The following is a 16,423-nucleotide window of genomic DNA, read 5'->3' as shown; positions in this document are numbered from 1 at the left end:
CCAAGTTCAAAGTCCTGAGAATGAGGAGAGCCAATGGTATAACTCCCAGTCTGAGGCCAAAATCCTGAGACCTGGGGGACCATTGATGTAAGTCCTGCAGATCAAAGGTCTGAGAACTAGGGGCTACAATGTCCAAGGTCAGGAGAAGACGGACGACCCAGCTCAAGAAGAGAGAGATGGAATTTGCCCATTCTTCCCCTTTTTGTTCTGTGTGGGCCCTCTGTGTGGGCCTAGATTGGAAGATGCCTGCCTACATCGGTGAGGGCACATCTTCTTTACTCATTCTACTGAATCAATTGCTAATCTCTTCTAGAAACACCTTCAGACACACCCCAAAATAATGTTTTACCAACTTTCTGGTCATCCCTTAGCCCAGTCAAGTTGACATGTAAAATTAACCATCACAGCATATTAATCACAGTTGTTTTAAATTCTGTGTCTGATAATTCTAAAATCCTTACCATATCTACGTCTGGTTCTGATGCTCTGTCTCTTCAAACTGTGTTTTCTGCCTTTTAGTATGTCTTGGTATTTTTTTCTTGATAGCTGGACATGATGTACTGGGTAAAAGGAAGTGCAGTAAACAGGCCTCTAGTGATGCGGTGGTGAGGAGCAGGGGGAGGGGAAGCATTCTATTGTCTTATGATCAGGTCTCAGTCTTTCAAAGAGCCTGTGTCTCTGGACTGTGAACTTCACAAGTACTTCTCAGTTCCCCCCCTTAGGTGGGACAGGATGGCTAGAGTGGGCCGCAGTTAGGTATTTCCCTTCCTACAAATCTGTTAGACTCTGAAAAAACCTCAATAGTTTAGGCTCTGGTAAAATAGTTTCTCATGAGGGCAGCCCTTGTTAAAAGACCAGAAAGCTCTGGCTATTTCAAAATGATTACTTTTCTTTCTCCCCTGATGGAAGCATGAGGGATTTTTCTCCAATATTTACTGTGAGAACCTTGTAGAGCTCCTAGAAGTAAAATTCACAAAAGTGTGGGGCTTCCCATGACTGGGTCGCCCTGAAGTTTTTAACTCTTGGACTGTCCACACTGAGCCTCCTGAAATTCATCAATTACAGTTTAGGATTTCCTGCCTTGGCACTGGTTCCTGCAGAGGTTTCTCCTCAGGTAAGTTGTGATTCTCTGTATCCGTCTGTCTGTCTCTCTAATTTGGGGGGCAGCTGTTTGCCCTGTGATGGATCCAAGAAGAGTTGTTGATTTTTCAGCTCATTCAGCTTTTTAATTGTTGTTAGGATGGCGTTAACCACTTCCAAGCTTCTTTTGTGCTGGACTGGAATCATCATTTTTGTTATTATTATTATTTATTTTTGCTGAGGAAGATTAGCCCTGAGCTAACATCTATGCCAATCTTCCTCTATTTTGTATGTGGGTCACCACCTCAGCATGGCTCACAAGTGGTGTAGGTTCATGCCCGGGATCCAAACCCACAAAGCCGGGCCGCCAAAGTGGAGCGTGCTGAACTTAACCACTATGCCACAGGGTCAGCCCTAGAATCGTCATTTTTTTATTTCTTTTTTATTTTATTTTTTTTAAAATAATTTTATTTATTTTTTCCCCCAAAGCCCCAGTAGATAGTTGTATGTCGTAGCTGCACATCCTTCTAGTTGCTGTATGTGGGACGCGGCCTCAGCATGGCCGGAGAAGTGGTGCGTCGGTGCGCACCCGGGATCCGAACCCGGGCCGCCAGCAGTGGAGTGCGCGCACTTAACCGCTAAGCCATGGGGCCGGCCCGAATCATCATTTTTTTAAAAAATATTTTCACTTACTTGCTACTTTGCCAGTTATTTTACGCACTTCGGATAGGCCATTTCATTGTCTGTTTCCATCATATCTGTGGAAATATTAGATGTCAGTCTTATGTCTTAAAGATAGTGGATAGTTGGATCTTGCTTTTTTCTTTAATAGAATCTGATAATCTCTGTCTTGGAGTTTCTAGATCATTTACATTTGATGTAATGGTCAGTATGGTTAGGTCTAAATCTACCATCTTTTTCTTTGTTTTCTATTAGTACCATGTGTTCTTTATTTATTTTTTCCTCTTTTCTTGCCTTGTTTTGAATTAATTTACTGTTTTTAAACAGTCCTTTTATCTCTATTAATGTCTCAATACCTATACTTCTTTTAAATGTTTTTAGTGGTTGCTTTAGGGTGGGGGTCAGCATATGACCCATGGCCTACTTTTTATGGCCCATGAAATAAAAAAAAATTTTAATAACAAACTTTATTTTTTAGAACAGTTTTATATTTACAGAAAATTGTGGAGATAGTGCAGAGTTTCCTTATATCCTGTGCCCGGTTTTCCTATTATTAGCAACTTATATTATAGCACGGTCCATTTGTTACAATTAATGAACTGCTGCTGATACATTGTTATTAATTAAAGTCCATACTTTATTCAGATAGCCTTAGTTTTTTTAAATTGTGGTAAAATATACACAACATGAAACTTACCATTTTAACCACTTTTAAGTGTTCAGTTAGTAGTATATTCACATTGTTGTGCACCCAATCTCCAGACCTCTTTTCATCTTGCAAAACTGAAACTCTATACCCATCAACTGACAACTCTCCATTTTTCCCTCCCCCCAGCCCCTAGCAACCACCATTTTACTTTCTGTTTTTATAAATTTGACTACTCTAGATACCTCATATAAGTGGAATAATACAGTATTTGCCTTTTCATGATTGGTTTATTTCACTCAGCATAATGTACTCCAGGTTCATCCATATTGTAGCATGTGTCAGAATTTCCTTTCTTTTTAAGGCTGAATAATATTCCATTGTACGTCTATACTACATTTTGTTTATCCACTCATCTGTCAATGGACACTTGGGAGACTTCCTTAGTTTTTATCTAATGTCCTTTTTCTGTTCCAGGACCCAATCCAGGTTACCACATTATACTTAATCGTCACGTTTCCTCAGGCTCCTCTGAGCTGTGACTGTTTCTCAGACTTTCCTTTTTCGTTTTTTGGATGACGTTGACAATTTTGAGGAGTACTAGTCAGATGTTTTGCATAATGTCCCTCTATTGGGATTTGTCTGATGTTTTTCTCATGCTTTGACTGGGGTTATGGGTTTTTTAAAGGAGGACCACACAGGTAAAGTACCATTTTCATCACATCATATCTAGAGTACATACTATCAACATGATTTATCACTGTTGATATTGACCTTGATCACCTGGCTGAGGTAGTGCTTGTCAGGTTTCTCTAAAGTTATCCTTTTCCTCCCTTCCCAGATTGTACTGTTCGGACGGAAGTCACTATACCCAGCCCACACCTACGGAGAGGGGAGTTATGCTCCACCTCCTTGAGAGTAGAGTATCTACATAAATCATTTGAGGTTCTTCTCCCTGGGAGATTTGTTAAGAATTGTTTTTACATTAAAAGGTTGAACAGACTCAAAAGAAAAATCATATTGTGAGATAAATGAAAATGGTATGAAATTCAAATTTCAGAGTCCACAAATAAAGTTTTATTGGCACACAGCCATGCTCATTTACATATTACCTGTGGGCTGCTTTAATGCTACAACAGCAGAGTTGATTAGTTGCAACAGAGATTGCATGGCTTCCAACATCTAAAATATTTACTATCTGCTCTTTACAGAAAAATCGTCCTGAGCCTTGCTCTAAGGTTTACGATATGCAATTTCAACTTATCACAGTTTTCCTTCAAATAACGTATCACTTTGTGTAAAGGTTAGAGACTTAAAATAGCATAGTCCCATTTTCCCCTTCGGTACTTTGCGCCATTATTGTCATACATTTTATTTCTACGTATGTTATAAACCCCACAATACTTTGTTATTCTTTTTGCTTTAAAAGTCAATTATCCTTTAAACATATTTTTAAATGAGAAAAATATACCTTATATTTATCCACATATTTTGCATTTCTAGTTCTAGTCATTCCTTTGTATAGATCCAAATTTCCATCTGGTATCATGTTCCTTCTGCCTGAAAAACTTTCATTAACATTTTTTATAGTGTGGGTCAACTGACAATGAATTCTCTCACTTTTTTTGTTTGTGAAAAGTCTTTCTTTCACCTTCATTTTTAAGATATATTCACTGGGTTTAGAGATCTAGGTTGATAGTACCTTTTTCTCCCACAACTTAAAAAGTCGTATTCTATTGTCTTCTGGCTTGTATAGTCTCTGACAATAAGTCTATGATAATTTCGTCTTTGTCTTTTTGTATGTAATGTCCCTTTTTCCCTCTGGCTTCTTTTAAGATTTTTTCATTGCCACAGATTTTCAGCAATTTGATTATAATAGACCTTGCTGTCATTTGTGTCTTTATAAGTGGTGTTGAGATTCTTGGATCTTTGGGTTTCTAGTTTCTGTCAAATGTGGAAAACTTGGGGCCACTATTTTTCTCTTTTCCCCTCTCTTTCTGGACTTCAACTACAGATATGTTAGAGCCCTCAGCATCCTCCCATGCCACTGTGGTTCTCTTATGTTTTCAGAGTGCTGCCTTTTTCTCTCTGTGCTTCCTTTTAGAAACTTTCTGCTGATATGTCTTTCTTCGTGTATCTTTAAGCTTACTGATCTCTTCCTCTGCAATGTCTAACCTGCTCTTAATCCCATCCATCAAATATGTTCAAAACACATTTCAATTTTGTACTTTAGAACTCTAGAATTTCTCTAGAACTTCAATTTGTCAGTCTTGTGGTTGTTTCTTTGAAACAATATGCCTTTACCTTTTATTCTCTGTTTTCAATTTTCAGCAGTTTAACTACAATGTGCCTAAGCATGGTTTCTTTGTATTTACCCTATAACCTTGCATCAGTTATAGAAAAGTTTTGGCCAGTAATATTTTTTCTGCTCCATTCTCTCTCTCTCCTTTCTTTTTTGGACTCTAGAAACATATATGTTAGAACTTTTCATTGTGTCTTCTATAACATTAGTGCTATTTTCTGTGCTCTCCATTCTTTTTTTCTGTCTGTGCCTCAATCTAGGTATTTTCTACTGACCTATCTTCCAACTCACTAATCCTCTCTTCTGCTCTATCCAATCTGCCTTTAGATCTATGTAAAAAATTCTTAATTTCAGTTATTGCATTTTTTCCATTCTAGGATTCCACTTGACTTTTTATTTTTTATTAATCCCAATTCTTTCATGAAACTCCCCAGCTTTTTATCTCTTTTATTATACAGAGTAATCATAGTTATTTTAAAACTGTGTCTTGATGAAATAGCCAAATCTGAGCATCAGAAGACCCTCCTGTCTACTTGATGCATGATCTCTATAGTTCTGAGAAGCAAATGTATAAAAGTAATTTAAAACAATAAGGGCTTATGTCTGGGGGGTGTGTGTGTGTGTGTTTATAAAGGTGATGTTGATAACTGAGGACTTGCTGATGGATGAATGAGATTGAAGGGGATGTGTGTAGATGAAAGGCATTCAGATTTCACTAATGGTCCCAATAATGTCCTTTTGGCAAAAGGATGCAGTACAAGAGTCACATGTTACGGTTGGTTCTCAGGTATCTCCAGTCTCCATCAATATGGATCAGTTCTTCAGTTTTTTCTTAACTTTAATGACACTTTTCTGGATTATAGACCAGTTATTTTGTAGACCGTCTCTTAATTTGGGCTTGTCCAATGTTTCCTCATGACTAGATTCAGGTTATGCATTTTGTGCAGGGATATCAGAGAAGTGATGCTGTGTCTCTCTCATTGCATCCTGTCGGGTGGTGCATGATTTTAATTTGTCCCGTCACTGTTGACGTTCACTTTAATCACTTGGTTACATCAGTTGCCAGCCAGGTTTCTCCACTGTACCACTGTAAAGTTACTCTTTTCCCCTTTGTAATTAATAAGAATTTTATGGGGAAGCACTTTGAGAATATGTGAATATCTCATTGCTCGACAAACTTTCCTTTTTTCATTCATTTATATTAGTGTAGAGTCATGGATTCCTATTTTATTCAATATGTTGTAATCTATTGATATCATTATTTACTTTGCTCCTCAAATTATCCAGATCCAGCCAATGGAAGTCCCTTCCAGCTGGCTTCTGTATTCTTTTGACATGTCTCCATCATTCTTTGAGTATTTTTTTTTAAACAGCTCTATTGAGGCGTAATTCACATACCGTACAATTCACCCATTTAAAGTGTACAATTCAGGGACCGGCCCAGTGGTGCAAGCGGTTAAGTGCGCGTGCTGCACTGTGACGTCCGGGGTTCGCCAGTTTGGATCCCGGGTGCGCACCGACACACCGCTTGGCAAGCCATGCTGTGGCGGCGTCCCATATAAAGTGGAGGAAGATGGGCACGGATGTTAGCCCAGGGCCAGTCTTCCTCGGCAAAAAAAAAAAAAAAAAGAGGAGGATTGGCAGATGTTAGCACAGGGCTGATCTTCCTCACCAAAAAAAATATAAATAAATAAAGTGTACAATTCAATGGTTTTTAATATATTCACAGATATGTGCCATTATCACCACTGTCAATTTTAGAACATTCTCATCATTTCAAAAGTAAACCTTGTAACCTTTAGCTATCATCCCCATCCTCCCATCCCCACTTCAGCCCTAGGCAACCACTAATCTACTTTCTGTCTCTATACATTTCCCTATTCTAGACTTTCATATGAATGTAGTCATACAATATATGGTCTTTTGTGACTGGCTTCTTTCACTTAGCATAATGTTTTCAAGGCTCATCCAAGTTGTAGCACGTATAATTACTTCATTCCTCTTTATGGCTGAGTAATACTCCATTGTACGGATATACCACATTCTGTTTATTCACCAGTTGATAGGCATTTGGGTTGTTTCCACCTTTTGGCTACCACAAATAATGTGGCTGTAAACCTTCAGGTATAAGTTTTTGTGTGGACATACATTTTAATTTCTCTTGGGTATACCTAGGAATAGAATTGCTGGGTTGTATGATAACTCTGTTTAATCATTTCTGAGCACTTCTTTACTTTCTGGCACAAGATGATCCAGGCTTATCTTGTACTTTCCCTGCCCCAGCCCTATAATCAGCCATTTCACCGGAGAGCCCTGCTTCCTTCCAGCGGACAATGGTATTTAGAAATCAAGACTTGAGGGGCTGGCCCCGTGGCTTAGCGGTTAAGTGCTCGCACTCTGCTCCTGGCAGCCTGGGGTCAGATCCTGGGTGCGCACCGACGCACCACTTGTTCGGCCATGCTGTGGAGGCATCCCACATAGAGCAACTAGAAGGATGTGCAACTATGACATACAACTATCTACTGGGGCCTTGGGGAGAAAAAAGGGAAAAAGAGGAGTATTGGCAATGGATGTTAGCTCAGGGCCAGTCTTCCTCAGCAAAAAGAGGAGGATTGGCATGGATGTTAGCTCAGGGCTGATCTTCCTCACAACAACAACAAAAAAAGAAATCAAGACTTGAGTGCTAGCTATGCTCATTATTAAGATGTCATTGCTTCAAGCCCTCTCAGTGGACGAAGCTAGGAAATATATGCATGTATATACATAAATGGACACACATTGACACATACACACACAACACAAACACCTACATACACACACTTACATTAACATTTATTTTTGTATCTATTTATTTTGAAAATCACGGGTTCTAACTAATACCTCCAATTCCAATCCAACATCCCAGGGTTCATTCTAGTTTTCTCCCTTTCTTCCACGTTTATAACTACTCCTTGTGCCAACAGTGAGAAACCGAGTTCATTCCTTTAACATATTTACATATTAAATCAGTCCCACTGTGAGTGACCAATGTCCCACTGCCACTGCTCCCCACCACATGCAGACCCCTCCTCAGCCCTCCTGGGCTCCAACACCCGGCCTCCTGCCACCGCCGACCCCCCTTCCCCCACATGGATGTGCTCTTCACCTCTACAGGCTCCGACATCCCGCACTCTCTGGATGCCCTGCGCCACCCCTTTAGGGGTGCCCTTCTCATCCCCCGTGGACTCCACTTCCCGGTGTGTGGCCTGGTCAGATGCCTTCCTCACCTGTCGCAGGGTCCAGTCTCCTTCGCTGAGCTGGCCCCACGTGGACATCCTCCTTTTCTTGCTTGGGCTTCCACAGCCCACGCCAGGCTGCCTTCCTACTTGGGTGCACTCTTTCTCTGCTCAAGCTCCGACATTCGACATCCGGGCCGGGCCATCTGCCCGCGCAACTGAGCTTTGACGGACTCTCGCTCTCTGCTCTGGCTGCCCCCACCGGGGATGCCCTCCTTCCTTCACTCGGGCTCCAAAACCATATGCTGGGCCGCTGCATTCCCCCTCCACCCCCTGCCCCTCCCTGGGGATGCCTACCTTGCTTGGCCCTATTTAAAGCTTCTGGATGTAATTGTTCTTGAAGGGAAGGGAAGGGAACAGATGAGAAAAAGAAAGAGAAGGAGAAGGAGGAGGAGGAGAAGAGGAGGAGAGGAGGAGGAGACGAGAAGGAAGAGAGCTGCCTGGTAATTTGTTATTGAAAGGTGGACGTTGTGTGTGACAGGTTGCAGAGGCTCTGGTTGATGTGGTCTTCTTCCACAGAGTATTTTACTTCTTTCTGGCAGCCAGACAATACAGGTAAATCGCCTTGCTGCAACGAAGCTGGTCTAGTTCCAGTTTGCCCTTATTCCTAAGTGTGGCTCTTTCCAGGGTCTCAACTGTAAGCCAGATTGGAGCAGGTCAAGGGGTGAAGGGAAGCTGAGATGGCCCTTATAAGAAGTGCGGCTGGGAAGGGGGAGAGAGCCAGAAAAGTGATTCGGGGGTTCAGGATACGTGGTGAGAGACAATAGCGTGTGTCTGTGGAAGGAGGCTCCTCAAGTAGGAGGTGTGGGCAGCACCAGGAGAATAAGGGGGGGGTAGAGGCGGGGCGGGGGGGCCCTGAGCCTGGGGAGGGCGGACTTTGGACAGGAGGGGACATCACCTCACAGAGTGAGGAAAGGAAACGCTCAGGCCTGCCGGGTGTACGGGACTGCGGGTGGGACACTGCCTGCATCTCTGTGGGGCCCGCTCCTTCCTGGAGCGGCTGGAGATGAGGTCACTGCAGAGAGGAGCCCACAGTGGGGAGAGGAGTGGAGAAGGAGTGGGATGCAGTGAATGAGATGCAGTGGGAGGACTGCAACTCAGTGAGGGGAGGGGGTTCAGCGGAGAAGAGGCTCGATAAGGGGAGGGGGGCTGGGTAGGGAAAGGAGGTTTATTAAGTAGGAGGGGGCTCAGAGGTTCCATCTCTCTGTCTAGACAGGGAGCTCCCGAGAGCAGTGACTGGGTGCCTTCCCTCTGACAATGGGCCCCAGCCCGGAGCCTCGAGTGGGGAAGCGAGAAGGCGGCCTTTTTACTCATTCTTTTCCAGGGCTGGGGGTGGGGAGCAACAAGAGAGTGTGCCCCAGACTCTCTACCTCATGGTGGGTGTGGAGACATGAGGGGCCCTCTCCTCCCCTCCCCAGCTAAGCCTTTTGCCCCGGGGGTCCTGGAGCAGGCAGGCATCCTGGGTGGAGGGTGGGAGTCGGGGAGGGAAGGGGCTGGGGACTCACTGTCCCCTTCCCCCCATCCATGGGGGCAGGCGGGAACTGCAGCCCCGGGCTGGATTTGTTCCTCCTTTCGCTCTTGGCTCTTCTGGTGGAAAAATCGAAGCGCTCCCCTTGGTACAGCTGAGGTGGAGAGGGTGAGCGTGGCTGGGAGGCTGTCCTGGCAGGGAAGCTGAGGGGCAGGCGGGGCCTGGCCAGGAGAGACTGACCCGCTTCCCAGCCCCTCTGCTTCTACGTGGCTCTCCAGGCCCAGGGCTCTCCAGTCCTTGGAGTCTGAGGTGCAAGGGGCTGGGGCCTGGGAGGAGGCAAGCCCTGGCTTGGGTTCAGCCTCAGGCCCATAGCACCCTGTCTCCCAGGGCTGTCCCCAGAACAGTCTCCAAGTGGTGATTTAAAGTCCCTGGGAGTCCTAGAGCAACCACCAGGAAGCTGCAGCAGGAGGGATTTGAGTCAGACTGAGACAGCTTTCTCCCCACCCCTGAGGACACGGGAAGCCTTTCTGTACATTGTCCATGTCACTTTCACGACCACCCCAAGGTCAGCTTCAGCCATCTCCATTTTACAGGTGAGGAAGCTGAGGCTCCAAAAAGTCAAGGATCCAGAGCCTCTAAGTGGCAGAGCCAGGATTTGAACCCAGTTGTGTCTGGCTCATCAGATGGTGCTCTTTCCCTGATGCTGGAAACACTGGAAAGCCTCCCTCCCCGGGGCCCGGAGCCCCCTGAGCAGCTGCTGGTGGGCTGCCCAGTCTGGGAGAGAGCCTTGCCCCTGCCTCAGCAGCACAACCCCACAGTCTCTCCCACTGTGCCCAGCCCCTCATCCGGCCAAGGGGTATCCCAGGAGATCTCCCCCATCCATCCTTTTGTGGAGCTACACCACCCCCACTGCACTTTTCCAGCCACCCCAGTCCCTCACCCTGGCCCCCTCTCCAGCCTGATGGAGAGAGGAGCCCAACCACTTTCCCTCTGGAATCTGCTGCCTCGGCTTTCAGATGGAGAAACCATCTGGAGTGTATTATGGGCAGTGGAGAAAGCCGAGAGCAGGAAAATGTGAGTTGGCCCCGGCGGCTCCCGTCGGCAGGAAAAGGGGGCTCAGTGCTCTTCAGGGGATGGGCCAGCAGTTGCCCCCACCTCCCCAGTCCCTGGAGGGGGCAGAGAAGAGATGTGCCCAGGAGAGATGGCCTGGGGAAGGCAGGGCCCAGGTCTCTAGACACCTCTGCCAAGCCCAGTTTGAAACTGCTTATCTTACCTACCCTCCCATTTCACAGATGAGACTGAGGTCCAGAGAGGGATAGTGACTTCCCCAGGGTCACACAGCAAGTGATGAGTAACAAGATCAGAGTTAGAACACTTCCACATATATGCATATGCCAATGGACACCGGAAGTCCCGAGAGTCGGGGTGGGAGGCAAAAGCTGGAACAAAGGGCCAGGCTAGAGGCTGGATGATTTTTCTCTCTCTCAGCGTCAAATGAGTGAAGCGAAGATGCAAACGCCAATGAGACCTGGAAGGAATATCCTTCATTCCTCTTGGGTCTCCTTTCCTTGCCTCCCAGTCCCACTCCTGCCCCACTGCCACCCTTCCCTTGTGCCTCATCCCCGAGGATGGCTGAGTGCTAGGCCTCTAGGCTCTTCCTCCGGGTCCCAGGAGCCCCCTCCCCCAAGCGGGGCCCCAGCTCCAGACGTGGCAGGGCGAGCAGGAGTGAGGTTTCTCCGCTCCCTCACTCCCTCCCAAGTGCTGCGCTGGCGGCTCCCGAAATAAAAATCAAATGTGGGCTTGGCAGAGGGAGCCGGGTGGGAGAAGCAGCCGGCCCCAGCAGCGCTGGGGCTTCATTCTTTCCATTGTAACTTCACCTCCTAACCTCTGGCATTTTAATTATTCTCCTACTGGCTCTGCTCTCCCTGGGCCAGAGGGTGAGCTCACCCTTTCCTCTAGCCTGGGAGGGGGCGGCCGCTGCCTGGACCCCCAGCCCCCAGCCTGCTCCCCGGAAGCCGGGTGCCGGCCGGGTTGCTCCCTCCTGCTTCTGCAGTCGCTGAAGCGCCCGCAGAGGGCCAGGCTCCCAGGCACCCAGCCTGGCACCTACGGTTCCATGCGTGAATCGTTAAGTCTTCACACCCACTGCTCCGTTTAATGGTGGCCACCATCTTAAGCCGAGGAATCACCGGCTCGCCACCCATTTGTGGACGATGCAGCCATGCTGGGTGTGTGCAGAGCAGGGCCTAGGACCCGGGCCTGTGGCTCCCTGGTCCTGCCGTCCTTCCAAACCCGGAAAGAGGCAAGAACAGCTCAGCTTGATCATTGGCCTCATCTCCCAGAGTGTCCATTTTGTCCCCAGTGTTAAGTGACTTAAAGCATTATTTTGATACTAAGACACACAAGGACAGAGTACAGGGTAGGAAGTAAAATGCCTATAAATTTTTAACGTAGAAAAGAAGTTCTCAAAGATCTCCATTTGGGGCTGTCCACAGACGCCAGGGAGCAGCATCTGCCCCCAGGCCTGGCCATGAACTGGGTGAGGTGCTGGTCATATCTGTTTGTGGCCAGTTTGTCTGGACCCCAGGCTACCACCGGAGATGCTAGTGGGTGCCGGCGGGCAGCCCTGGCCCACCCACGGGTGCAGAGGCCTTCTCCCGCCCCAGGGCCAGAGCTGGCGCTCTCTGCTGATTCCATGTGCCTCCTGAGGAGGTAAACTTCCATAGGGCAAGCAGCACAGGCAAAGGCCCCAGGGCCAGCACCCTAACCAAGGCCTCCTGCTCCATCCCCAGGCCCTGCAACCCCCACCCCCGCCTTACTGCCTCAGAGCCCAGTGCTGGGGGGATGCCCTCTATCTTCTTCCTTCTCACCCTATAAGTCTCCCCTGAATGAATGTTCCATCCACGAATGATTCCTGGGGACCCACCCTGTCTGCCCCCAGCCTTGTGATGGGTAGTTATGGTCTCTGCTCTAGTGGAGCTTCCAGAAGTAAAGAGTGAAGTGCTATTCAACATGACGAGTGCTGTGATGGGGGGAATTAAGGCTATGGCAGCCCCTGGAAGGGGCCTCCTGACCGAAGCTCGGTGAGAGGAGCATCAGGGAAGACTTCCCAGGGTACGTGATGCCTAGGAGGAGCCTGGAGGAAGAGTGAGGCAGGCCGAGGGCACAGCACCTGCAAAGGCCCAGCGGTGAGAGAGAACCTATGCAGAAGCTACAGGCATGCAGAGGCTGCGAGGGAGCAGGCCACAGTGTGGGGAGCTGCAGGGGCACTGAGCGTGGAGGCGGGTGGGACGACACCATCAAACTGGAGTTTTAGGAAGATTTCCGGAGGATTGGTTAGAAAGTGATCAGAATGGAGGTGGGGTGGCCACTAGGAGGCTGCCACAGAGATTCAGGTGGGAGGTGACGGTGGCCAGGCCCAGACCGGTGGCAGTGGGGTGGAAAGAAGTGGCCAGATTGACAGAGATTTAGGAGGCAGAAGTCACAGGACTTGGTGACGGGTTGGCAGAGGGAAAAGCGCTGGCTCTGGGTCTCTGGTCTGAACTTCTGGCTGGTGCTTTACGGTTGGACATGGTGGCTTTGATACACCTGTACGGCATCCAAGTGGAGATGCCCACCAGGTGGCTGGATATGCGGAGGTCCCCCCAAGAAAGTGTAGAGAAAAGAGGCTGGGCCCAAACGCAAGGCAGACTCCAAGGCAGAGTCTGCAAAGGAGCTGGAGGGGGAGTAGCCAGAGAGGGAGGGAAACCAGGAGAGTAAGGGGCCACAGAAGCCCCCAAGGAGGAAGCATGGTCAACACATCACGGCTACAGAGGTGAAGCAGGCTGAAGGCCGAGAAGGGACACATGGTCTAGGGACAAAGTGGCCTTTGCCTCTCTCTGACCCCAGTCTGCCCTTCTCTCTGACTCCCAGCCTCTCCCACTCTCTGTGCCCCCGCCTCCCCCGCCCCTCAATACCCCCTCACTCTTCCCCATGTGCCCTCTTTTACTCACTCTTTCTCTCTGCACCCTCCTCTTCTCTCTGACCCAAAGGTTCAATATCTGTCTAAGGGAAACTTCATACCACCCCCACCACCACACGGGTCCTGGTTGCCCTCCCTGGCTCCTAAAATCACCCCCCGACCACCACCCAGCACATACAGCTCTCACCAGAGAATCATTCAGAGTTCCCAGAATCTGGGGCAGAGAGGAGCGCACACAACCATCCGGCTCCCTGTTTGGCTCACAGCTTCCTCTGATTGAGCCCCCATGGGGGGCCAGGCTCCAGGACAACTCCAGGACCCCCGGGGGCTTATGGCTTAGAGGAAAGAGAAGCAGTGCACCCCTGCAGCCCCATGCAGAGTGAGCGGAGAGGTCCAGAGAATGAGCTACGGGCATTTAGATCCAGCAGAGGGATCCAAGTGGGCGTCATGGAGGAGGTGACTCTGCGTGGGGCCTTGAAGAACTAGCAGGATTTGGTCAAGTGGAAATGGGAGCAAAAGAAATTGCAGGAGGAAAGAACGTGGTGAGAAAGGGTGTGGAGGGGATGAAGCAGGCCCAACATTCAGCAGCCAATAGCTCAGGGTGGCTGGTGGCCCCAAAGTGTGTGGCCAGAGGGAGCAGGAGGCTGCAAGGTGAAGGAGCCGGGTCATGAGGGCCTGGAATGCCAAAGGAGGGGACTTCAGACTGTCCACTGCTGCCTCTTGACCTGGGGCTTTCTGATCTGGCGTTGTTTCCCCACCCTTCATTCATTCATTCATTTATTTATTCCTTTGGGAAATATTTATTGAGCTGCCACTCTGTGCCAGGCCAGTGCTGAAGACACAGTGAGGGACAGAATAAAGTCCCTGCCATCACGGAGTTGAAGTTCCAGGAAGAGACACAGACTATAAAGTCGTAAACAAATAAAGACTAAAAATTAAGATCATGATAGGGGTTGTGAAGGGAATAATGACTGGCCACTTAAAGTAGAGCCTGTGTCCTGTCTCCTCAGACCAAGGGCTCCCTGAGGGCAGAGCCTGAGTCTCCTCCAGCAGACCAGGAACCCGCTGCCCTCTGGGGACGGACAGCGAATGGAGCATCTGGGATCAAGAGCTGAGGTGTCTCAGAAAGCTCCAGGAATGGCTGCTCCCCAGCCCCAGGCCCCTTCAGCAGGGCCCTCTCTGCCCACATGCTGACTACTGCCCCCCGCCCAGCCATCACTACTTCCCTCAACCACCAGCTGCTCCTGGTGCCTGGTGATGTGAGGAAGGCTGGGACCCGCACCCCAGAGCCCAGGCCTTGAAGGGGACTGCAAATCGCCACCTGCCACTAGGGGAGGCAGGCGCAGAGTGGGCCAGGAGGGCCTCCCAGGAGGGACCCAGGGACAGAGGGTATCGGGGATCTTGGAAATGACCCCCCTTCCCAGCCAGGCCCGAGTGGGAGGGCTTCCCTCTCCCCCTCCCCAACAAACCCCCCACCCCATTAAACCCTTAAATTAACTTCCGCCCCACCCAGAGCTGGAGAGAGTGCCCCAAAATAAATCCTAAATTACATGCTGCCTGGGGGCAACCACAGCTCTCCTTCCTCCCTCTCCAGCAAGACACCCGCCCTACACAATGCTGGGGGGGCCTCTCCCCGAAATGGGCTATTTATACAGCTCCCCTACTTGCTGTCTGGTTCTGTTGTTCTTGGGTGAGGCCCAACCCGGCTACACAGCTCTCCTGGGAGCTGGAAGGGGGTGGGGAGGCTGGGAGACTCTCCAGGGCCTGTCTGGGCCATGCGGATATAATTTATAGCCCAAATCAGGATGCTTTGGGGCGCTGCTAACAATCACACCCAGGCAACGGCATAGTCTGGACTGTCCTGGGCACCCCAGGCATCTGGTCACCCAGGAACGGGCCCAGATCTAGCCTCCCAGAGTGCTGCCTTCTCAAGGATGAGAGAGAGAGAGAGAGAGAGAGAGGAGAGAGATCTGCCTTCCTCCCCTGGGTGCCCAGGGAGCACCCCCTCCCATAGCACCTGACCAGCGCAAGAGTGGCCCCTAGGACCCCAGGCACAGAGGGGGCTAGGGGAGGGCTTGAGCAAAGAGAGTGTGGAGCTGGACATCGCTATTTTGAGACCACAGGCTTAGGCCAAGGACCTTCCTGGACAAAGCCACCGTCCATTCTGGGAGCCTGGCTCCCAGACACTGGGGCTGCTCCCCTCAAGGAGTAAAGAGAGGGGAGGGGAGGGAAAAGGCAAGAGAGAAGAGAGCGGGAGATGGAGACATGCACACACAGAGAAACAGAACCACGGAAAGAGACCGACACAGACACACAGAGATGGATAATGACAGAGGGAGGCAGGGGGAAAGGAAGGACAGAGGGGGGTGCCCTCCATCTCTACTGCGTGGCACCCATGGGCCTGGAAACCTGCCCACTGGCTCCTTGGCCCCTCTCCCCTGCTCTCCGGGAGGGTGGGTGAAGGGCCTCCAGGCCTGCCCGGGCAGGGAGACTCTCCTCCTGCTCCTCCATGCCCCGCCTCTGCTCAGTACCCCTCCCGTCTGCCTGGAGCCTGCCTCACTCCCCCAGAAGCCTGGCCTCTACCTGCCCCTCAGGGGGCGCTTCGTCGGGCCTGAGGCTCCTCCTCCCTCTCAGTTGCCCTGTAGGGGGCAGCAGTGAGTCCAGAGGGCGGACAGAGAAATAAGTGCCCCCCTCTCATTTGGACTCAGCCCCAGAGGAGGGGAGGGGAGAGGAGCTGATAGGAAGTGGGGAAGGAAGTGGAGAAGCTGGGAGAGCCTGAGAAGAAGTTGGCTTCCAGGCCTGAGTCCCAGGAGGAGGGAGCCACATGGGCCAGGGATGGGGCGGGTGGGTGGTGGTACTGCTGTGTCTGGAGGACCATGTACACATCCAAGTTCATGTCTCATGCAGATGACATAGGGCATACAGCTCACCCTCTCTGGACTTCACCCACGGATTGTGAAAGGGGGAACAGGACAGCACAAGGTGAGCGGACAGGGCCCCAGCCACCGCTGAG

At 49.6% G+C, this 16,423-nt stretch overlaps 1 non-coding gene across 1 annotated transcript; it reads left to right on the top strand.

Moving 5' to 3' along the window:
• The first annotated feature begins 5,191 nt into the window (after nt 1–5,191).
• On the top strand, nt 5,192–5,270 carry LOC147914993 (small nucleolar RNA U2-19). The gene has a single exon (XR_015554816.1). It is a non-coding gene; the product is annotated as a small nucleolar RNA U2-19 (small nucleolar RNA).
• Nucleotides 5,271–16,423: the final 11,153 nt, after the last annotated feature.

This window comes from Ceratotherium simum, chromosome 16, assembly GCF_057802395.1.
Source record: "Ceratotherium simum simum isolate JZ-2026a chromosome 16, ASM5780239v1, whole genome shotgun sequence".
In the NCBI taxonomy this organism is placed as follows: domain Eukaryota; kingdom Metazoa; phylum Chordata; class Mammalia; order Perissodactyla; family Rhinocerotidae; genus Ceratotherium; species Ceratotherium simum.
The sequence above is the reverse complement of the archived record's forward strand: the minus strand, read 5'-3'. Positions and strand labels throughout refer to the sequence as shown.